Genomic DNA, 25,281 nt, shown 5'->3' with positions numbered 1-25,281 from the left:
CCTAAGTCATTACAAAGGCCAGAACACCCTCCCATGTCCTTGGTGAACTGTGAACACTGTTCAGTCACTCAAAGGCAGATTCCTGCTGAAAACATTCTCATGCTGGATGAGGGTGGATGTGGAGAGCAGGTGGAAAGGGAAGAGCAAAGGTCTGAAGATTTTTACGAGGCCAGGAGGAGAAGCTTTGATTCATTACACAAAAACCTTTACAAAAAAAAAATTCTTTTTCTGAGCAACCTGCTGGAGTCCCATTCAGAACTGATAGCTAGGCCACTCAGCACCCAGTGCTAGTAGATAGAATGTGCACTGTTGATAGCACAAAATTTTATCACAGTTCTACAATGCTGAAACGTGCTGAAGGAGTTGAAGAAATTAATGGCAGTGGTAAAATTCCAGACCAGGAACCGCCAAGTGGTGCATAGTCATCTTCCCACAATCTGGGAAAAGATTGTGAAAATCATCCCCAGAGTATCTTTCCTTAGTTACATCGGATTTGAAAAAGTAGCAAAATTTTGAAACCAAACATGATTGCCTAAATCTTCCGGTCCCGCCTGCTGCTGAAAGCATCACGGATAGGATGGAGAATTGGACAGAGAGGCAAAAGGTCCATTGACCTGGAACGTGTGTTTCCAGTCCTGGGGTGGGCAGGACTGGCAAATCCTGCCCGGTAAGTGGTCATGGAGGGTAATGGATGGGAGTATATGGGTAAGGTATGGGTGAGTGGAGCAAGGGGGGGATGGGGGAAGGGGGGATGGCATGGAGACTGTGGCAGGTATTTCAAGGCAGTAGAGCTAAGGATAATGAAGAGTGTGAGTGGTAATAGGAATAAGAAGGGAAGGGGCAATATGGTTGTCTCACTGCAGTTGTAATGCTGGTGGGACTGAAGGTCAGGGAAATCTGTCGCTATCCTTGCTTCCCAGGTCAACTGTGGCAAACACCAGGAGATGGGTAAGCAATAAACCGTGGAGTTGTGATGACAAGTTTGCTCTGGACAGTGTTATGGAAAGAAGGCCTGATACTTAATCTCCCTTTCCATTTCATGTCTTTAATATCCCTTGGTTACCTCTCTGTAATTTTTGAAAAAAAAATGTATTTTGCATGTTTTAAGATGCCTCGTTGTCCTTCTGGTGCTGCATCAGGTATTCAGCTACACCATTGCTGAATTTTGCTCCCTCACAACATTAGATTTTCTCTCTTATTTAGGAATCTCCTTTGAGTAGCCTTCCCTGCATAATCAGTGAACACCAACAGAAGAAAATGAGCCTATGTCACCAGGGTCAGGACATTAGTTAGAAGTCTATTCATATTTAGTCTCCGCTGGTAACTTTTGGCACTTTCTTTGATGTCTGGGATGCTACAATTGGGAGATAAATTACTGGCATATTGACATTGTAAGAGTAAGCTCAACATAGAATCATAGAATTCTGACCATGCGGAAGGAGGCCATTCGGCCCATCGAGTCTGCATCCACCATAATCTCACCCAGGTCCTATTCCTGTAACCCCTCAACAATGGAGTGCTTAGAAAGGACTGATCTTATTATAAACAATTCAAATCAACATTGATTCTATTTACAAGCCTTAGCACCCATTCTTTCTCTTTGGTTAGTTTTTACTGCTTTACTGTCAAGAAGTGCATTATATAATCTAAGAGAGGGAATTATTATTGTATCATTTATTAAGAAATACAAAATATTTGGATCATATTATTACTAAGCTCAACAAACCCTTAACTGATCACTTTCTTGTCAGATGTAATTGTCAATTTAAACTAACAGCAGTCTGGTTTATAATAAACTAAAACATTTACTAATCTTGCTAATCAGTTTTTACCACCATAACCTGTAATCTCACTTCCAAATGCACTAAACAATGCCTCATGAAATGTGACTTATTTAAAATTGTATTTCAAATCGAAGCTTTTGTAATCCTCATATTATAGAATGATCCTACCACAATGAGTTTGATGGGCTGATCACCCAGTTGGTATAAAGAGTTACGCATTTCATATATACCTATCATTAATGATGTCAGATCACGGGCAGGATTTTATGGCCTCGCTCATCCCAAAACCATAAAATCCTGCCTGAGGTCAATGGACCTTTCCATTGTCCACCCCTCGTCCACTCCGATTCCTGTGGCAGGCGGGGCGGTAAAATTCCAGCCTACATGTTTCTATAGCTCAGAAGCAGATGGTTCTGGAAGGTGCCTCGTGTTTATCTGTCCCTGTACATCGTTGTAAACAGTTAAAAAACGTTTGGCAGTTTCTGGATACCTTGTTTCCAGTAATCTCTGTCAAATACACTTAGGGCCCATTTCTCATATTACTTCATGATGGCAGCGGTAAATGAACAAATTGCAAGGATCACTGGCAAAATGGTTGGTGGCGGAAAAGGAAAAGTCATTGAGCATACAGCAGCGAGGGAATGACTGCAACAAGGAATTGAAAGGAAAAGAAGTGCCAACGGTGACCCAAGACATTCAATTAAAGAAACAGATGACCACGGAAAAAGAACTGCCTCACCTTCTTTGACTACATGGAAAGCCCTAACCAGGCAGCAAACTAGAAAAACTGGTATTGCAGATTCAATATTTACAGGGCCACTTCAAGGTTAGCATGGAAACCTGAGAAATAGCAGGCTAGCACACTCCTCTATTCCATTGGCAGCAGTGCAGACGAATTTTAATAAGAATGTGTTGATGAGCACACAGCAACCTATGAAGAGGTTATTAAGGCCTTTGATTCATGTTCCAGACATTGGAGGGATCTTACTACAGACCAGGTGAGGTTTAACAGGTGCTTTCAGGAACCCAGAGAAAGCATTTATTTTTTCAGTAATGCGCATATCATTTTGATGATAGTTTTGAGAATAGGGATCTAAAACAGGAACTCAGCGAAGATCATATTGTGATATCCATCCTCGATGAAGGCTTATCAGACTTTTTGAAGTCCAGAGAAGAATTAACATTATCCAAGGCAGTTCAATTTGCCAGACTGAAATCTGGAAGCAAACTGATTGAGAACCTTTGTGGTGCCAGACTATTGACTCAGTCCAGTTAGTAAGCAATAACAGTGAGAGAGAGAGTGTGAGAGAAGAACTGGGACCATTAACAGCAAGGGAAGAGCAATGGGGTCATTAACCACAAGAGCAGCAGCATTAACAGCGAGAGGAGTCTGAAAACAGTGCGAGAGGAGAGAGTAATCAAAGTGTGAGATCTCAGGGAAACAGGTAAGTGGTTGGTTGGTGAGTATTTTGCTCTTTTATCTTGCGAAAGTTATAGTAATTCTTTTAGTGGGTGTGCTCGTACCTCTGTTAAGTCCATAAGAATATAAGAAAGAGGATTGGGAGTAGACCTCGTGACACATTGAGCCTTCTTCACCTTTCAATATGATCATGGCTGATCCTTTATTTTCCTGCCTGCTCCCCATATCTCTTAATTCACAATCTTAAATTTATTCAATGATGGAACATCCACAAGCTTCTGGGGTAGAGAATTTTAAAGATTCACAAACCTTTAAAGTGTAGAAATTTCTCCTACTCTCAGTTCTAAATGATAGGCCCCTTATCCTGATACTGCGTCCGCATGTTTTAGATTCCCCACCCAACAGAAACAATCTCTCAGTTCTCTGAAGCCCTTTCAGGATTTTGAAGATTTCAGTGAGATTGCCTCTCATTCTTATAAACTCCAGAGAATATAAACCCAATTTACTCAACCTCCTTATAACAGGACAACTCTCTCACCCCAAGAACCAATTTAGTGAACCTTCGTTGTACCACCTCCAATGCAATCTTTACTACTGCCAGTAGAACTTAATACTACCAATAATTTGGGAGTATTGTTGGGAGGAGTAGGATTTAGTTATTATAAATTAAGAAAAAAATAATTAATTTGCTGAAGAAACCAAACTAAGTGGAAAAGTAAGCTGTTGGGAGGACACAGAAAGGCTGCAAAGAGATATAGACAGGGCAACAAGATGGCAGTTGGAGTATCATATAAGGAAGTGTGAAGTTATTCACTTTGGTAGTAAGAGTAAAAAAGCAGAATACTTTTCAAAAGATGAGAAACTTGCCAGGGTTGATGTTTAAAAAGACTTGGGAGTGCTATACAAGAAACATCAAAAGTTAGCATGTGGTGCAGCAAGCAATTAGGAAGGCAAATAGTTGGTCTTTGTTGCAAAGGGATTAGAGTACAAGAATAATGAAATCTTGTGACAGTAGTAGAAGGTTTTGGTGAGACCACATCTGAAATACTATATGCGATTTTAAGAAAGATATACTTGCATTGGAGGTGGTACAATGAAGGTTCACTAAATTGGTCCTTGGGGTGAGAGGGTTGTCCTGTTATAAGAGGTTGAGTAAATTGGGTTTATATTCTCTGGAGTTTATAAGAACGAGAAGCAATCTCACTGAAATATTCAAAATTCTGAAGGGGCTTCAGAGAACTGAGAGATTGTTTCTGTTGGGTGGGGAATCTAAAACATGCGGATGCAGTCTCAGGACAAGGGGCCTATCATTTAGCACTGTGAGGAGGAGAAATTTCTACACTTTGAGGTTTGTGAATCTTTAAAATTCTCTACCCCAGAAGCTTGTGGATGTTCCATCATTGAATTGTGAATTAAGAGATATGGGGAGCAGGCAGGAAAATAAAGGATCAGCCATGGTCATATTGAAAGGTGAAGAAGGCTCAATGTGTCACGTGGTCTACTCCCGATCTTCTTTCTTATATTCTTATGGACTTAACAGAGGTACTACCACACCTACTAAAACAATTGTCCCAGACTGAAGAGAAGGTGGTCCTGGCATACATGCAGAGTGTCATCTCTGCCAGAGGTGAAGCTATTTTAAAGTCGTATACTGCAGTCGCGAGCCTCTGATTCAAAAAATTAAAGGGAGACCAATCAGATCAAACAGTATCTAGGGAGTAGAATATACAGAGGAACACAACATGCCTTTCTTGGGTGCAATTGCAAAATCTAAAGACATCTTTTGGGGTGTGACCATTATGGTCAATGTTGTGATATTAGTGTACCTTTAAGATATATTTTTTTAAATCATGTTCTATGCAGCTCTCAGTGTAGCCGAGTTGTCTGTAGAAGTCCTTTTATTGCTACTTAAATGGGGTTTGTTTATTTTTACTCTGAGATCTTTTATGACCCTGCATTATTAGGAGGAAGATCATGTGTTTTGGACAGTTTATTTTCCTTCCTAGTGAATTTAAGGTTTCATTTTCTGTAAGGTTTAGTTTGGATGGGACATCAAGCTGAAAATAAATGTTTTTCTCTCTCTCCCTGGTTTTGGAAATTCTGCTGGTTGGCTGAAAACAAGGTTTCTTGCCTTCCTGGAGTAGAGAATCTGCTTTTGGTGGCTTGACCAGAGTCTCTCCCTGGTGTTCTGGGAAGCTATTCTGACTCCAAGTTTGTCTGTGTGTGCCTCAAGAGAACTGCAGCATTCATCCAAAGGACTCAGTTCCAGTATCATGTGAGCATTAGTCTTTGAGGTGTTAAACCTATGGAAAAGGTTTTTTTGTCTATGGGAATTTTTGTTTGATTGGAACATTGTAGATATATTTGTTAAGGGTTATACATTATCTTGGTTGTTTTCTCTTATTTGTAATTGATAAAAGTTATTGCTAATTTTCTTTCCATACATGTTAATTATATTCTTAAATGAACTTTGTTTGGTAAAAGTTCCCTCGTGGGTCATTTGAATCGTACCTGAGGTGAAACCTATCATGCTTATCCTAGCCAAATTCAAAGTGCAAAACTTATGATCCAGGCAGACTTCATAAAGGACTTTGGAGTTTCTGACCTGAATTATAACAATGGCCCCAACACCAATTTTAAGTTGGACATGAGGTACAGGAGTGTCCATTCTTTCTGATATGGTCCAGTGGCTGAAGCCTGAATTTCTCAAACCACTTATGACTCGATTGAATGGTCCAGGAGCACTCCACTGATGGTGCAAGGGTAGGTGATTGCCACATACCATCATAATGGAAGAGAACTTACTGACACTTTCTACATTATTTATGATCAAGATTACTTTTATTGAGCAGAGAAGCTTGTACAGCTTTGTTGTGCACAAGCTGCTGTAGAAACCTGAGTCAACCTAGAATGGTTCAAGCTAGTCTCTATAGAGAAAGCACCACACCAGCAGCCGCAGTAGGATCCCTCATTACTCTCGGAGAAGGTGGATGAAGAATGGGACTGAACTGATCCCAGTGAGTAGTCAGAGGAAATTCTGGACTTTGTTCTACTTTTCAAGAGAGAACAATGATCAATCTCCCACTAATGCACGTAACCAGAACATTACTAATGAGTATGACCAGGCTGCAAATTCACCAGACTATTCTGATAAAGACACCAAAGGTATAGAACAACCTGGTGCAGGCACTAACAATTGCAGATCACAAAGCTCACTTCCCAAACCCTGATGTCAAGGCTGATGGGGATGTAGTTGAACAACTGTGTTCCGGTAAAATTATGAAGAATATACATCCTACAAAGAACAAAGAAAATTACAGCACAGGAACAGGCCCTTCGGCCCTCCAAGCCTGCACCGACAATGCTGCCCGACTTAACTAAAACCCCCTACCCTTCCGGGGACCCAATCCCTCTATTCCCATCCTATTCATGTACTTGTCAAGACGCCCCTTAAAAGTCACTGCCATATCCGCTTCCACTACCTCCCCCGGCAACGAATTCCAGGCACCCACTACTCTCTGTGTAAAACATCTGCCACGTACATCTCTTTAAACCTTGCCCCTCGCACCTTAAGCCTATGCCTCCTAGTAATTGACTCTTCCACCCTGGGAAAAAGCTTCTGACTATCCACTCTGTCCATGCCTCTCATAATTTTGCAGCCTTCTGTCAGGTCTCCCCTCAAACTCTGTTGCTCCAGTGAGAGCAAGCCAAGTTTCTCCAACCTCTCCTCATAGCTAATGCCCTCCATACCAGGCAACATCCTGGTAAATCTTTTCTGTACCCTCTCCAAAGCCTCCACATCCTTCTGGTAGTGTGGCGACCAGAATTGAACACTATATTCCAAGTGCGGCCTAACTAAGGTTCTATAAAGCTGCAACATGACTTGCCAATTTTTAAACTCAATACCGCGGCCGATGAAGGCAAGCGTGCCATATGCCTTCTTGACTACCTTCTCCATCTGCTTTTCCACTTTCAGTGACCTGTGTACCTGTACACCCAGATCCCTTTGCCTTTCAATACTCTTAAGAGTTCTACCATTTACTGTATATTTCCTATCTGTATTAGACCTTCCAAAATGCATTACCTCACATTTGTCCGGATTAAACTCCATCTGCCATCTCTCCGCCCAAGTCTCCAACTGATCTATATCCTGCTGTAGCTTCTGATGGTCCTCATTGCTATCCGCAAATCCACCAACCTTTGTGTCATCCGCAAACTTATTAATCAAGTCCTAAGAGAGCTGAGAGTCCTAAGAGAGCTGAGAACACAGTTGGGGATTGATGTTATTGATAATGAGTAGAATGAAAGATGGGGAGAGATGTAGTAATAGTTAAAAGCTATTATGTTAAGAGTTAAGATACATCATTAGTGATGCCACAAATCTCAAATCAGAAGGAGACAGGTGGGATTTTCTGGCCACGCTCGCCCAAGAAATGGAAAATCCTCCCCGAAGACAACGGACCTTTACCCACTCGCTATGATTCCCATGGCGGGCTGTGATAGGAAGATTCTGCATGATGTCTCTAGAAGGTGCCTTGTGTTTATCTGTCCCCGTACATAGTTGTAAATAGTTAAAACAAAATGTTTGGAACTTCCTGGGTGCCTTGCTTCCAGTAGTCTCTGTCAAACATATTCCGGGCCCATTTCAGCTATCACTTCTCCCCCAGCCAGACATTGCAGGCCTGCAATTTTATAATCAATACTCTTTGTGAGCACGTTCTGGTGTGAGCAATGCCCAGTCAGGGGTTAAGCTCTCGAATACTTTCTGTTTTTCTTTTCTGCCTGTGAAAATGAAGATTCTCCTCCCTTTATGTGAAGTTGCTACCACAGAATAACACACAACATTTAAGAAAGGAACCATTGAATTTGTGAAAAAAAGTGATCAAAACATAGCTGGCAACAAGTCACTTACAATGTACTCTGTCATAGCGAAGACAATAGATTACAAAATCTGTTGCCTAGGCTATCTATTTCAATTGCTCCAGCATGATTTTCTAAAGATGAAATAACACATTATACCAGATTTGAATTTGCTGTAGCATTATAAGTTGATTTTATGTGTTTGAGAGAAAATGCATTACTTGATGCTGTAATCATCATAATATCTAGAAAGTATTGTTATTAAATATATTTGTAGATGAAACATAACCAGGGTTTATTTAAGCAATGTGCACAAAGGTAAGATTGTTATGTTAAATTGTAAATAAAGTTTGAAATGAGAGGTGAAACCACTAGGTCTAACAGAAATGGTGCAGACTATCCCAGCAACAAGAGCACATTGTGAACAGTGGGGTTTAACAGAACTATTATGTTTAAGTAAATCAAGGGGAGTGAAAGTTAATTCTGCGACAACTGATTAGAGTTAAGGAATAAGGATGGGATTTTCCAGCTGTGTTTGCCCTAAAACCAGAAAATCCCCATGAGGTGAACGGACATTTTCATGGTCCACCCTCCACCCACTATAATTCCCCCCTAAATATATTTCAAGCATAGTGGAAGGGATATTTAGATAAATTGGAGAAAAATACAGAATCAACACAGCCATAATACTGGTCCATCCAAGGATAGACTGGAGGCTAAAGTAATCTGGATCGCAAAGAACAGCAAAGATTTCTACTATATGTCCGGCTGGGATTTCCCAGCTGCGTCATGGTGGGCTCCGCCACAGGGGGATAGAACAAAGAACAAAGAACAATACAGCACAGGAACAGGCCCTTCGGCCCTCCAAGCCCGCGCCGCTCCCCGGTCCAGGATTGAATCCTGAATCCAGGATCCCCGCCCAATTTTCCAGCCTATCTACATACTAATATCCTATCCACCGAGCTGTCCCTCACAGCTATGATGCTTTGTTCATCACAACCTATTAACTCACCCCTACCCCCCCATTCCAGACCATGTGATCTCCAGGGAGAGGCGAAAACCCAGAGTGAAAACCCCAGGGCCAATATGGGAAAAAAAAATCTGGGAAATTCCTCTCCGACCCCCTGAGGCGATCGAAACGAGTCCAGGAGATCACACTGGCCCTGATCGGAAAATGCTTCCCAACCCTATTCATTTCCACTTCCACGAACACCATCTGAATTCCCTGCCCCCGAGACAGGTTCCCAACTATCCGCAGTCTCGCTCTGTACTGGCACCAGCAATGGATGTGGCAGATCAGCCAAGGGACCAGACAATCCCAGTGGTGAGGTCGAAAGATCCCATCCTCTGGGACTGCTTTCTAGATTTGCATGTTTTAATACAAAAAAGGAACAAGATAATGCTGGAAGTACTTCTAAAAAGCAAATTGGAGCAAGTAGGCAGTGAAGAGGCTTGGGAACATTTATGAAATGTCGTTTCTGATCCAATACCATTTTTCCACATTCCAACCCCTTCTAGTTCCTTCATAACACAATTAAGTAAATGGGAAATAAATGTTTGCAGTTAAGGCAGTACATAGACAATAGGAAATATTTTAACGTGATTTAGGTACAATTAGCCAGATAAATATCTGCAAGACAGAGAAAAGATGGATGAAAATCAAAATGAAAGTCTGAAGACTGTGAGAAAGGAGGAGCCAGAGAAAAATGAGACTGTGAATGCAAACACAAAGGGAACAGATGATAATGAATAATATAATAATCAGAAGGTTATTTAGAGGATGAGTTAGATTTTAAAAAGTATTAAACTAAACCAGGGAATGGCATGATGAATGCACGTGGACATGTTCGCTAAAGATAAGAAAAAGAATTGGAGGAGGGGATGTCTAAGCCAAGGGTGCAATGGAGAGAAAAAGAAGTGGCAGGAGTGTAGTAGAGAATGTTTATTTACTGAAGGAACTAGAAGGGGTTGGAATGTGGAAAAATGGTATTGGATCAGAAACGACAAAAGCAGGGATTTTAGGTTGGATTGGGACCACAACCCCAGCTTTGATTTTCTCTGAATTGGTTAATCAGTAGCCAGAGGGCATGCTAGGGTAGGCCCCCAAAGCTGGAGGGCCAATGGATGGACTGCCAGCTCAGAAGAAGCTGCAGTCTGCAATTTGAGGCAAGGCTAGAGAGAAGGAGCCTCCATCTTGAGGCATCCTCTCAACAAATTTTAAAACTTTTTACTTAAACAGATTTCGGCAGTAGAAACGAAAGATCGAGAATGATCGACTGATATACATCCACACACACTGACATGCATATAGATTTCCAAGTACTTACATTAAAGCCTTCCCAAAATTTAATTTGCATTCCCCATCCTGTTTATGAGCAAGTTTTATAAATGTGTATAGTTACATAACTATGTCAGAACTGTGAACCAGTAACTGATATCGAGGAATGTAACTTCATCTAATCTACTCTATCCTCATGATTATTGGTTGTGTAAATTACACATAAAAACATCTAGTAGCTGTTGCAGGAGTATTACATCATGTGAGTCGTATTTCCCATTATGAAGTGCATTTCTTCCAGTACATATCCTATGAAAAGTTTAGAGCAATGAGAATGTACACTCAGTATCATAATATTCCCTTTTTTCATGTAAAATCAAACTGTAATTATAAATGCAGCGTTTTTATTCATGCTAATGCACAATATTCATTTTTGAATGTTAATGGTTGTGTGGGTGGGGCGCGAGACTGAAGTTTCACCTACAACACCAAATCTTTTTGCATCGGTCCTGCCCACCTGCCTCCACACTCACACCCTCCTCCCCATTTAGGGGCTGAAGATCCTGCTTAAAAAGAGGAAAAAAAACAAGCATAAATTTTGGATGATGGAACAAAGAGTGAGCACAAAGCGAAGAAAGAGTGTCATTTATTTAATTTTAGGTAACAGAGTTGATAGAATCAATGGAGACATAAATGAGCTAATGTTTTCAGTATTTTTTATGAAATAATCTATTCAGGCAACAACATTTGAGAAGTGAGTGAAGAGGGGTTATTCTTTATGGAGATGAGTTACAGCATGGGGTGAGAAGGAATTCATTCACTGTAGTGGTTGATTTGGTAACAAAAATAGAGTGACCAAAGAGGGTAATTTCATTATGAATTAATTTAATGAATATTGAGCATTAATATGGTAGCTATCTTACTGAAGCTAACATAGAGAAGTTAAGAAATTATTCGGTTAATTTTTTTTAGAAGGAACATTGGCACTGGGAAGTTGATTCAAATTAATTCAGGCAAGTTAGTGAGGAGAATGAATGGAAATCTTAATTTACAGAGGATACCATGATGAATTTAAGTGGTAATAACTGGGATAACATTTTAGTTCCGTATTTATTGTAGAAATATGAAGGTGCAGAAGAAATGAATTTTCCAGGCAGACTGTGGGGAAAGTTCATGTTACGTCCTTGCAGAAAACAATGGGTTTACTTTAGATGGGTTCAGAATATGAGCATAATGTGTAATAGGCCAATCATGTTACTCTGAGGAAAGAACCACAAAGATGTGATGAAAATAAATGTAGGAATAGAAAACCTAATTTATTCAGTAATTTAATACGAAGGCAGAAGACAGACCAATTGCAGATGTATATTAATTCAATCCTTGGATCGGCTATGACTGGCTAAATTAGAGCTAAGTGAGTTTGAGATAAGTTGCCAATCATTGAGGTCAGAAACAGCAAACCACAAAGCCACAGAGTCATGTGATGGGAGATGGAGGGGGAGGGTAGAAAGTGGGCTGTGTAGTGCCTGTATTTTAAACCTAATAACGCTCAAAATGGGTATGAGATGCAGAGGCGTGATTCCAATTGGGGAAGTGCGCCGGATGCCATCTTGGGAAAGGGATTTCCATGTTTGTACCAGTTTAACCACCAGCAGCGTGCAGAGCAGGCAGAGGATGAGGTTAGTCGTTGTGCAATGCTGATATGATGCCATTGCTGACATTTTCAAATCCCACTCTAGCTTATGCCTGTCTTAACGTTGCAAAGCTGAACACAACATTGAATGGGTTGACGGACCCCCGCCCTCCCACCCAGCCCTATTTAAAGGAATTATGAATCACATGTAGGTTAGTTGTTGGCATTATCTTTTTTGGCTGGTGGTACAATTGTATGCATTTCTGGAGTATTCCTGTCCTCATCTGAAACTTGAATAATCTATCAGGAGTGATCTGGCTGGTGTTTAGTCACTTCTTGGTGATTTAAAATTTTTGTTGAAACAGACATGGGAGATAGAAACATAGAAACATAGAAAACTACAGCACAAAACAGGCCCTTCGGCCCCACAAGTTGTGCCGAACATATCCCTACCTTTTAGGCCTACCTATAACCGTCCATCCTATTAAGTCCCATGTACTCATCCAGGAGTCTCTTAAAAGACCCTATTGAGTTTGCCTCCACCACCACTGACGGCAGCCGATTCCACTCGCCCACCACCCTCTGTGTGAAAAACTTCCCCCCAACATTTCCCCTGTACCTACCCCCCAGCACCCTAAACCTGTGTCCTCTCATAGCAGCCATTTCCACCCTGGGAAAAAGCCTCTGAGAGTCCACCCGATCTATGTCTCTCAACATCTTTATATACCTCTATTAGGTCTCCTCTCATCCTTCGTCTCTCCAAGGAGAAAAGACCGAGCTCCCTCAGCCTATCCTCATAAGGCATGCCACTCAATCCAGGCAACATCCTTGTAAATCTCCTCTGCACCCTTTCAATCTTTTCCACATCCTTCCTGGAATGAGGCGACCAGAACTGAGCACAGTACTCCAAGTGGGGTCTGACGAGGGTCTTATATAGCTGCATCATTATCCCCGGACTCCTAAGATCTGGAAGGGCTTCCTCTGGGAGTTGAACATGACTGGTGAATGAAGAAAGGTCATGTAGAGTGGGACAAGATGCTAAAAGGAGGAGGGGGAAGGGAATATCAGGGTTTCTGTTCAACCTCTCCTCTCCACTCCATAATTGTCTCCCGAATGCCTACCCCCCTTCTATCCCCACCCCCAGGCCTACCTTTGCTAAGGACTGTTCCCACAGGTCCCTGTTGACGACCTGCTCCCACTCTTGTCCCTTGGTGCTCTGTCATTGAGGCTGGATTTATGGAGGAATGGACCTACCCTCTTCAAATAAGATGTAGGAATAAAAATAAGAAGACCTCCCTTCAGTGAGCTGAAGAAAACCTGATTCTCACTCTCTTGGCTCCACTCACTCCCCAATTAAAATTAGGGAGTGTATACAGGGGTGCATAAAAATCCTTGCAGCATTAATATTATAGAAAGTTACACGTATAAGACAATGTCACATGGAGATAATCTATGGTAAACTGGTTAGCATCAATAAAATGGCCACACATTTACTTTTAGTTGATATGTTTATTATAGCACTTTCTTTCATTTGCAGTAATTGTTTTGTTTTTACTGGGTTATCTGATTTCATTACTGATTGTACCCTTGTATATTGTTCTGGCTGTCATTTAATAATTAATTTTTCATTAGTTAAATTTCATGAGTGCATTTTGGATAGAATCAGCACTGTGAAATCCATGTAGCTCAAACACATTAGAGAAGATAAAAAATGTATGGATTCATTGCTGTTCTGTGACTCATAGCTCTTGATTGACTAATTGCTCATTCTACACTCAGTTATTGATTAAATGCTTCCAAGCTTAGCTGTTAAAAAGACTGCAGATCCGGAGATGATATAAAAGATGTATTGAGATGCTAGACTGGCTATATCATTCTTTTTAAATACAAGTCAATTTGCTGATTTGTCTAATTAGTGATTCAACTGCTTTTAAGGTGATTTATATCTTTATCATATTTTTATGATATTTTCATCTCTTTTTAGATTCACTTCCCCCCCCCCCCACACCTCCCCCCCCCCCCGCCCCCTCCCCATCACAAAACCATATTCCAGCAGGATAGACCCGCACACAATGAGCTCTCTGGCATTTGCTCACAAATGTTTAACCTGTTTGTATGACATTCCTTCTGTTGGTCACTATTAAAGTATTGGACAAAAAAATGCCACTTGAACATGTTCAATGTTTGTCCTTTAATGTTGGCAACAGTAATTTCTAAGCATTTAAAATGATTGAATATACAAAACGTAAGACAAACGCAGAGTTCATTTTACTGATTTCCATTTAAGGTGAAATTATGTTGCCGAATGACAAAAATCCATTTAAAACTGCCCTATTGGCATACATCGAATCCATATAGCTCAAAGACATTAGGTAAGGAATGAAGTGACAGACAGAATTACAATATTTAGACCTTTCAGTTCCCTTTACTCCCTTCCTCTTCCACACATGCATAATTGTTAGTACTTTACTAAATATGTACTCTGGAGACCCATTGTTTTAAAATTAGCCACTTATGATGCTCATAAGAGAAGTTACATTTGTCTGCTTTGGAAAATTCTTTGGAGACCCTACTAGGTTTGTGTCACTTTTTGTTCTCACATCTATTATTTAAGAGGGCATTTTAAAATGGTGAAAGGACGCCTAGCAAAATACAGAGGCTTTATATGTTGCTTCAGTAGCTGATAGAACAATTGGACTCTCGGGCATATCTATCGTGTTAACAACTAGGCAAAGAGGAACTGTTACGAAAGGTCAGAGTTCAAAATGCAATAATTCTGTCATCTATTTTATTTCTAAACCTCTCTGTGTGAAATAATTGCTGTTTCTAAACTGTAGTGGCTTAGATAGAATGTTATTATCTCACTTTTATTCACATTCTCTCATGCTATCTTTGAATGAAAAATTGCAATGCACTTACGTTGTGCTTAACATGCAAGTAATATATTGCAGTAGCAAATTATTAAATGCCTTGTTATAAAGAAACAAAACAAAATTCCTGTATTAGATGTCCTTGCCTCTTGGCTCACATTTACTGGATGCCTCTTGCTCTGAATATTTTTGCTTAATCCCCACATTCTACTATTTGCTTTCCAGTTGCCTCTGTTTTCTTATTGTTCTGTTATGTGCAAACAGTGTGATGCAGAAATGCTTTGGGGGTTCCACCAGTCTCTCATCAGTAGTCAAACAGAATGTCGCAGTAAAACATGAGAGACTTAGTTGTGCTAATGTGGGGACTCCTTACACTGGGAGTGCTTACTTCTTGCACTCAGTCAGGACCTGGCATATTAGTGGAGGATGGTATACCAATTGAAAGAAAGAAATATTTACATTTGTATAGTGCTTTTCATTGCCATCGGATGTCCCAAAGCACTTTACAGCCAAAGAAGTGCTTTTTGAAGAATCATTACTATCATAATGTAGCAAGCATCGTAGCCAATTCGTGCACAGCAAGCTCCAATAAACAGCAATGGGATAATGGTAACATAATCTGTTTTTTGTCATTCTGTTCAAGGGATAACTATTGGCTAGGGCCCCTTCCCTGCCATACTTGGACATACTACCAAACAATCTGTTATATCCATCCAAGCAGCTGGATGGGTCCTCAGTTATTTTTATTCATTCATGGGACATGGATGTCGCTGGCTGGCCAGCATTTATTACCCATCCCTAGTTGCCCAAGGGCAGTTGAGAGTCAACAATATTGCTGTGGCTCTGGAGTCACATGTAGGCCAGATCGGGTAAGGACAGCAGATTTCCTTCCCTAAAGGACATTAGTGAACCAGATGGGTTTTTCTGACAACCAACAATGATTTCATGGTCATCAGTAGATTCTTAATTCCAGATTTTTTTATTGAATTCAAATTTTACCATCTGGCATGGCAGGATTCGGACCTGGGTCCCCAGAACATTAGCTGAGTTTCTGGATTAATTGTCTAGTAATAATACCACTAGGCCATCGCCTTGTACAAAAGATGGCACTTCTGACAGCGTAGCATTCCATAACTACTGTGGAGTGTCAGCTTTAGTTTTTGATGCCAAGTACGGCAGGGAATTGAACCCAGAATCTTGTGACTCAGAAGCAAGAGTGCCACCAACTGATATGCAAGTAAGGTGATACTGGTTATCCCTTAGTCAGTTGTTGACCCCACCAGTGCAGTTTAGGCCAATGTTAGCCCCGGTAAAGTGGATGCTGAGTTTCTGACAATCATGCAGCAAGAGGAACCTGACATGCAGCCCAAGTGCACCAACTTGTGCCATGCAGATGAGATGACCCTGCAAACTCTACTGAACTCAGTGCTGGGAGGTATAATTCCAGCAGTCTCACAGTATTTTGGGTCTGATATATGTATCATTTATACAGGGCAATGCAGCTCTGGCAAGTTTGCTCGACTGCAGAAACTGCATTACCATCACACAATTTCACATGGAGTTTCAACATTCATCTTTATACTACATCAGTTGCACTTACAGATACAATTTAGACTCAATCGCTGCTCCCATTTGACTGATACTACAATTAGCATCTTAGGAACAAAAGAGCATTGATCAGATTTTAAGGCAGTAAAGTAAATATGAAAGTGAAATTTTTATGTCAGTTGACTGTTGGTGTTGATGACCATCCTTTCCATTTCAAATGAAGAGACTTAAAGTAACAATGGCTTTTAGATTTGTTGGCACCATGAAGGTAGGATTACAAATCAATACATTCAGTTGGTTAATTATGGCTGAATGTTGATGCTATATCATTCCATTATGTATCATGAAAATCTATCATCAACACATTGTGTGGACAATGGAGTACATTAATACTATTACCACATGACTGAAACTGACTGGAGATAGCAATCAGTATGTTAACAGCAGGCACATTATCAACATTTAAGAGGCATCTGGGTGGGTACATGAATAGGGAGGGAATAGAGGGATGTGGACCGAGTAACGGCAGGTTTTTTTTTGGTTTAGTTAGGGCGGGTACATGAATAGGGAGAGATTAGAGGGATACAGACCGAGTAAGTGTAGAGTTTTTTTTAGTTTAGTTAGGGCATCCTAATCAGCACAGGTTTGGAGGGCCAAAGGGCCTATTCTGTGCTGTACTTTTGATTTGATTTACTATTGTCACATGTATTAACATACAGTGAAAAGTATTGTTTCTTGCGCATTATACAGACAAAACATACCGTTCATAGGGAAGGAAACAAGTGAGTGCAGAATGTAGCGTTACAGTCAAAGCTAGAGTGTAGAGAAAGATCAACTTAATGCAAGGTAAGTCCATTCAAAAGTCTGACAGCAGCAGGGAAGAAGCTGTTCTTGAGTCAGTTGGTACGTGACCTCAGACTTTTGTATCTTTTTCCAAAGGAAGAAGGTGGAAGAGAGAATGTCCGGGGTGTGTGGGGTCTTTAATTATGCTGGCTGCTTTGCCGAGGCAGCAGGAAGTGTAGACAGAGTCAATGGATGGGAGGCTGGTTTGCGTGATGGATTGGGCTACATTCACGACCTTTTGTAGTTCCTTGCGGTCTTGGGCAGAGCAGGAGCCATACCAAGCTATGGTACAATCAGAAAGAATGCTTTCTATGGTGCATCTGTAAACGTTGGTGAGAGTCGTAGCTGACAAGTCAAATTTCCTTAGTCTTCTGAGAAAGTAGAGGCGTTGGTGGGCTTTCTTAACTATAGTGTCACAAATATAAAAATATTCCTGAAATGAGACAAGGATCCACACTGTTTTCTTACATACTTTATTCTAAAGAATCATTTATAAGATAACAGCACTGGATTCAACAATGTGTGCGTTCCTTTCAAAGAACACGCTCTTTTGGCAGAGAAGGTGTAATTTCAATGAATTAGTTGCATGGTAACTTGATAAATATAGCCGTCTAGCAGGTTACTTTCTCTTGGGATAATGCAGGGCCAGCAATGTTGGTTACATGCTGCACAGGCATGAGGCACTGAAAAGAATTCTCGCTGTCCCATTTTCCCTCCTCATGGTTGTGTGTTCCATCTACAACATCACTAAAAATCAGCAGAGTGGACCATGGCCTTAAACTCATGCCTCAGGATTTATAGTGGTCCGCATTGGATCTCAAACACATCACTGGAAAGTTTAGGAATTTTGATTTGATTTGATTTATTATTGTCACATGTGTTAACATGCAGTGAAAAGTATTGTTTCTTGCATGCTATACAGACAAAGCATACCGTTCATGGAGAAGGAAACGAGAGGGTGCAAAATGTAATGTTACAGTCGCAGCTAGGGTGTAGAGAAAGATCAACTTAATGCCAGGTAAGTCTATTCAAAAGTCTGAGAGCAGCAGGGAAGAAGCTATTCTTGAGTCGATTGGTATGTGACCTCAGACTTTTGTATCTTTTACCCGACGGACGAAGGTGGAAGAGAGAATGTCCGGGGTGCGTGGGGTCTTTAATAATGCTGGCTGCTTTGCCAAGGCAGAGGGAAGTGTAGACAGAGTCAATGGATGGGAGGTTGGTTTGCGTGATGGATTGGGCTACATTCACAACCTTTTGTAGTTCCTTGCGGTCTTGGGCAGAGCAGGAGCCATACCAAGCTATGATACAATCAGAAAGAATGCTTTCAATGGTGCATCTGTAAACATTGGTGAGAGTCATAGCTGACAAGTCAAATTTCCTTAGTCTTCTGAGAAAGTAGAGGCATTGGTGGGCTTTCTTAACTACAGTGTCGGCATGGGGGACCAGGACAGGTTGTTGGTGATTTGGACACCTAAAAACACAGAAGCTCTTGACCCTTCCTACTTTGTCTCTATTGATGTAGACAGCGGCTATTTTTCTTTGGTGTGTGTGTGCGTGTGTGTGTGTGCGCGCGCGCATGCGCGCTTGCACTGTGGAAAATAAACATTCATCCTTTCTTTTGATACAAACTTATATATTTTTGTGCCTATTATTTAAAGTCACAGCACTCAAGGAGATAAAACACTATTTTTCTAAAATACATCTTGTTACAGGCAGCTGAGAGACAAAAAGGGGGAAATTATCCCACATTTCTCTCCCCATCCAGAAGACTTGTAAACAGAACAGCCACTCTGCTAAAAATGCCAAACAAATTGGCATTTTTTTGGCAATATCAATTGAGGAAGACTTGGATTATTGAGTGGAATAATACTTGGGACTGGTGAAGTGTAATAACAAGTATTGGTTTTATAAATACCAAGTTTTTCTCTATAGTAAGAATTGTAAAGAAGTCCAATAGTCATGTGTGATTACAAGAAGCAAAAGGCTGCAGAGTCGTCCACCATTCAGAAGGGGCAGGTAGGGAGTCATGGTGGCTTGATATAGATAATAATAAACATTGGTTTGAAATGTTGGACATTGTGCCACATTCAGGTGTGATTGACTATAGGTCATGCATGGCTGTGACATTCGTATAATAATGGTTAATGTCACTGAGCAAGCAATCCAGTGCTCCCCCCAGGAATGTCGAATTAAAATAGTTAGAAATGACCATTTAAACTACAGAAATAAATGCCAAACTTATATATTACCTATCCAGAGATAAATAGTCAAATTAATCTTTTATCTTTGTATGCAATTTATTGAAGACTTTAGCAAAACATTCATACATAGACAGGAAGTCTAGGGCAGCTTGGGAACAAGACCTTTCAGGTGTCACAAATAAGAATTTTTCACAAATTAAATTAAGGAATGTTTTGTAATATCATATAATTCATTCTAACCTGCTTGCCAGTTCTATTGTGCTGTCAATCATCTTTGGCATTTCATATTTGGTTCTGTTATAATTGCTGATTTGCACTCTGATAGATGACCTCATGCATGATGTCTGCAGCTGTAATTTTAAAATGATATACCCTAAAGCAACTAAGATCAAAGACCTTATCCATTTTTACACCGGGTCACTGTATTTCGTTTGGTTCTGTTGACCCAAATGGTATTCAAACCTCCTAACCTCTGCATTCATTCCTCCGTTAAACTTGCACATGCACAAGACAATATCAAATAACTGTCTGCCACATGTGCTGGCATGTCAGGTAGAAATGGACACCAGTGGGGATTCAAAACAGATTGCATAAAACAACTTGATTCAATGCATTTGACTGAGGCCATTTTTAGAGATTAGAAGCTGAAAATATTTACCTTATTCTACCACTAGTTTAAATATATGCTCACTTTTCTTGTCGACTCAAACAGTTTAGATTAAATTCAAAAACAGTCCTTTATAGATTGAAACTAATTTTTTATCATATATCTGATATTATGTCAACCAAAGAAAGTAATTCTTATGTTTACATCTAGCTTATATCTATCCGTCTATATATCTTAAATTTGATATGTTGGACATGTGCTTAATTTAAAACAGATTATCAATACCTGGAGTAGCTATTACTCCTGTAGGTAGTATTGTGACAGCTATTTTCAATGTTAAAGGTGTCACTCTATGGGACACACATCACTGATATTTTATGTGAGAGCATATTGTCCTGAGATTACACAAGCATTTTTTTTCCCCCAGTACGTGAATTTTCTAACAGCTAAGATAAGGGTTTAAATAAAATCAAATATTCAACAAATTAAATATTTCACTCTCGCATGATAAAAAATTTCCATCTTTTAAATCTTTAATATCTTCATTAAAGATTTTGCTTGATGGATTCGGTCTCTTGTAAACGCCTGGGCTTAGATACGTTAGCTAGATTTTCTTTCTCCTGCCATGTCCCCCAACCCTAAAGCTTGCCCTTTTTGCAGGGTTGAGGGTCATTAGCTGGTAATGATGGGCTCCGCAGCAACATTCCTGCCATAAAGACATCCCTTGGCCCTGAGGGAATGAGGACACTGCAGCAAACCCACTATTATGGTGCCACCTGCTCTTACCCATTCTACTCTCTCAGAAACTAGAAAGCAACTTTTAAAACTTCAAGTGAAGGTGAAATGCACAATAAAATGCAGGCACAGATTTGTCAAGTTTACAGTTGTGACAATAAGCTTGTATCCAGGGTAAAACTGAAGGTCTGCAGCAACTAGCCGAGGTGCCAAGTATTTGTTCAGAACCAAGGTTCTGTGAAGTCATTACATGGAAAGGTGCAATGGTGAGTCTTAACCAAGGACAACTCAGATCTATTCCAGTTCCTTAATCACCATACAGTCCTTTTGTATTTAAGACAAAATCCCAAATGCAACCAGGAACAACCTCCAAGAATGACAGAACACTGTGAGCAATTAAAGAAACCTCCAGACAAGGTTACAATTACAAGATCTGGGCATATCAGCAGGTTACCTTTACACTTTGGAAACTCATAGATTCATTAGTTCTAGTCACTTATGTATTGTCAACTAAACATGAGTATCTATTGTAAATAATTATATTTATTTGGAAGGGAGGAAAGTATCTTTAAAAAGAAAGGGGAATTCAGTAACATCCATTTAAGGGATATCAGCATGATATCACTGGAAGAAAAATGTGTCAGGTAATCCAATCTTAGTTTCACTTTTGCTTTGAGCAGTGCGCACACACACAGCTCTGATGTCTTCAAGTTTTATACCTGAGTATAATTGTTCTCATGTGCTGAGACTTCTTAAATGAACCCACAAAGTGTTTACCAATTCTTTAATAGTGATTAGTGCCTTGTATTTTGTACAGCACATAAGCTCAAGGTATTACATCATTATAATAACATACACCATCAATCAACAGCAGGAATGTTAAAGGACATTGTGAAAGGCTAATTTTACAACACTTTCCCATCATTCAGACAGTTGTCAACAGCACTCATGTTGCCATTTGGGCCAGTAAACAGCATTTCAGTATAGATAGCCAAAATCAATGTTTTGTATCTGGTGTATACATGGCATGTAACCATGAACACAATATCACTTTGGTAAATGTTCCCCAGAAGTTTTGACAGTCCTTGTTTTAATACATTAATTAGTGCCACTTTTATTTGAAGGGGAATAATGAGTGGAAGATGTCTGTAGGAATATCAAGGCAATAAACCCCAAGTTGAAGCAGCAACAAATTTCAAGTCAAAAACATGATTTTTATCAAATATACCATTGATGTCTTGAAGCAGCACTTCACATACCAACTGACAAGTGGAAGTCTTGTAGCATAATACTACTCCTAGGATTACTTGTTGTCTGCTGTAAGCTTGTTCTGAAAAGAGTCATCAGACTCCATCTCAACGATTAGAATAGAAAGTCATGTAAAAAATAAAACTGACAATGCAATGAAAAATTATCAAAAATGTACCAAGCAACATTGGGTCCCTATGCATTCATTCTAAGTACCTTCAAACATTACCATATCATGCGCGTCAATAAGCACATGGAACCAAGGCTTCGGTATTGAAGGCTTTAATAAAGTAACAATGGAACTACTAACACGAATACACCAGTTCAGACTGAAGGGGTCCTGCCGGAGCAGGGGGTCTTATACCTCGCCACCGGAGGCGGGACCCCACTGGAATGTGCCATGATAACTCTTATAACAGGTAAACACCCTAACCCAACAACATAGTACAACCCCCACAGTAACAACACCCTAGCCCAACAGTAACATAGTAACAAACCCCAGTGGTGAACCAATGATGGTTCACCACATTCACCCCTCCTTTAAGAACAAAAGGTGGCGGGGTGGACGAAAAACAGGTCATATAAACAGACAATAACAGAAAAATCACAGGATTCACAAGTCCAGACGGTCTGGAGGACCGCACCGACGCTGCGATCTCCTCAACACCGGTTGCGAAACCGGAGCAGGTGCCGATCTCCTCAACACCGGTTGCGAAACCGGAGCAGGTGCTTGTGGTGGCGCTCTTTCCAAAGCAACGTCTGGCTGTCCCCTCAAGGACTCCCGGGCCGGCCGGCCCTGGTGAGGCGATGGTGCAGGGGATCCTGGAACGTTTGGTGGTAGTGGTGGTGGTGATGATGATGGTGGCGCCGATCTCCGAGTCTCAGGCAAGCTGTACATGGGAGTAAAAGTGTTATGCACTGGTCCCGGTGCTGACCGCGCCACGTCTGGGGAAGTAATGAGGAGTAGTGGATTTGTGACTGGGGGAATAGGAGCGACAGGAGTTGCTACGTCCCCTGCGGGCGCCAGGTCTCTAATGGAGACAGTGTCCTCTCGCCCGTCAGGATATGCCACATAGGCATACTGAGGGTTGGCGTGGAGGAGTTGGACTGGTTCGACCAAGGGGTCGGACTTGCGAGCCCTCACATGGCGCCGCAGAAGGACGGGTCCTGGGTACGTCAACCAGGCTGGCAATGAGGTCCCCGAGGACGACTTCCGAGGGAATGAGAACATCCTCTCGTGGGGAGTAGCATTGGTTGCCGTACACTGGAGGGAGCGGATAGAATGGAGCGCATTTGGAAGGACCTCCTGCCAACGGGAGACTGGAAGGCCCCTGGATTTCAGTGCCAGTAGGACAGCCTTCCAGACTGTAGCATTCTCCCTTTCCACCTGTCCGTTACCCCTAGGGTTGTAGCTCGTGGTTCTACTAGAGGCAATCCCGAATGAGAGCAGGAATTGCCTCAAGTCGTTGCTCATGAACGACGAGCCCCTGTCGCTCTGAATGTAGCAGGGGTACCCGAACAGGGTAAAAAGTTCACTGAAAACCTTAATGACGGTGGCAGTTGACGTGTCCGCACAGGGGAAAACAAACGGAAACCGGGAATACTCGTCTATTATGTTGAGAAAATAGACATTCCGGTCCGTTGAGGGAAGGGGGCCCTTAAAATCCACACTCAGCCTCTCAAAAGGGCGAGTGGCCTTGACCAATTGTGCCCGGTCTGGTCGATAAAAGTGTGGTTTGCATTCTGCGCAAATCCGACAGCTTCTAGTCACTGACCTGACATCCTCCACCGAGTAAGGCAGGTTGCGGGCTTTGATGAAGTGGTAGAGTCTGGTGACTCCAGGATGACACAGATCATTGTGGAGAGCCTTCAAGCGGTCCTCCTGCATGATGGCGCATGTTCCGCGCGAGAGGGCATCCGAGGTTCATTGAGCTTCCCTGGACGATACATAATATCGTAATTATAGGTGGAGAGCTCAATTCTCCACCGCAAGATCTTATCGTTCTTGATCTTGCCCCTCTGCGTGTTACTGAACATAAACGCCACGGATCGTTGATCCGTGATCAGGGTGAACCGCTTACCTGCCAGGTAATGGCGCCAGTGTCTGACTGCCTCCACAATGGCCTGAGCCTCCTTTTCCACCGCTGAGTGCCGAATTTCTGGGCCTTGAAGGGTGCGGGAAAAGAACACGACGGGCCTGCCTGCCTGGTTTAGTGTGGCGGCTAGGGCGAAATCAGATGCATCACTCTCCACCTGGAAAGGGATGGATTCATCCACCGCCTGCATCGTGGCTTTCGAGATGTCGCTCTTCAAAACCTTGAAGGCCAATTGGGCCTCCGGCGTAAGTGGAAAGGTTGTGGACTTAATGAGCGGACGAGCTTTGTCCGCGTAGTTGGGGACCCACTGTGCATAATATGAAAAAAACCCGAGGCATCTCCTCAGTGCTTTCGTGCTAGCGGGCAAGGGAAGTTCAGTGAGTGGGCGCATACGGTCTGGATCAGGGCCAATGACCCCGTTTTCCACCACGTATCCGAGGATGGCTAACCTACGCGTACGGAATACGCACTTCTCCCTGTTATAGGTCAGATTCAGGCGAGATGCAGTGCGTAGAAAGTGTTGGAGATTCGTGTCGTGGTCCTGCTGGTCATGGCCGCAGATGGTGACGTTATCCAGGTACGGGAAGGTAGCCCGCAACCCGTTCTGGTCCACCATTCGGTCCATAGCACGCTGGAAGACCGAGACCCCATTGGTGACACCAAATGGAACCCTGAGGAATTGGTATAGACGACCATCCGCCTCAAATGCCGTATATTGTCGGTCCTCTGGGCGGATGGGGAGTTGATGGTAGGTGGACTTAAGGTCTATGGTAGAAAACACTCGGTACTGCGCAATCTGATTGACCATATCAGAAATGCGCGGGAGAGGATACGCATCCAGCTGCGTGTATCTATTAATGGTCTGACTATAGTCGATGACCATCCGAGGTTTGTTCCCGCTTTTGACTACCACGACCTGCGCTCTCCACGGACTAGCACTGGCCTGTATGATCCCTTCCTTGAGGAGCCGCTGAACCTCAGATCTAATAAAGATCCGGTCCTCAGCGCTGTAACGCCTACTTTTAGTAGCGATGGGCTTGCAGCCAGGTACCAGATTTTTAAAAAGGGATGGTGTCGTGATCTTCAGGGTGGATAAATTGCACGCGGGGCGCTTTGGGCAATTTGGAGGCTGCGGCTGATTCCCTACTGCCAGTGAAG

Source organism: Mustelus asterias, chromosome 3, assembly GCF_964213995.1.
Source record: "Mustelus asterias chromosome 3, sMusAst1.hap1.1, whole genome shotgun sequence".
In the NCBI taxonomy this organism is placed as follows: Eukaryota; Metazoa; Chordata; class Chondrichthyes; order Carcharhiniformes; family Triakidae; genus Mustelus; species Mustelus asterias.
Note: the sequence above shows the minus strand (reverse complement) of the source record.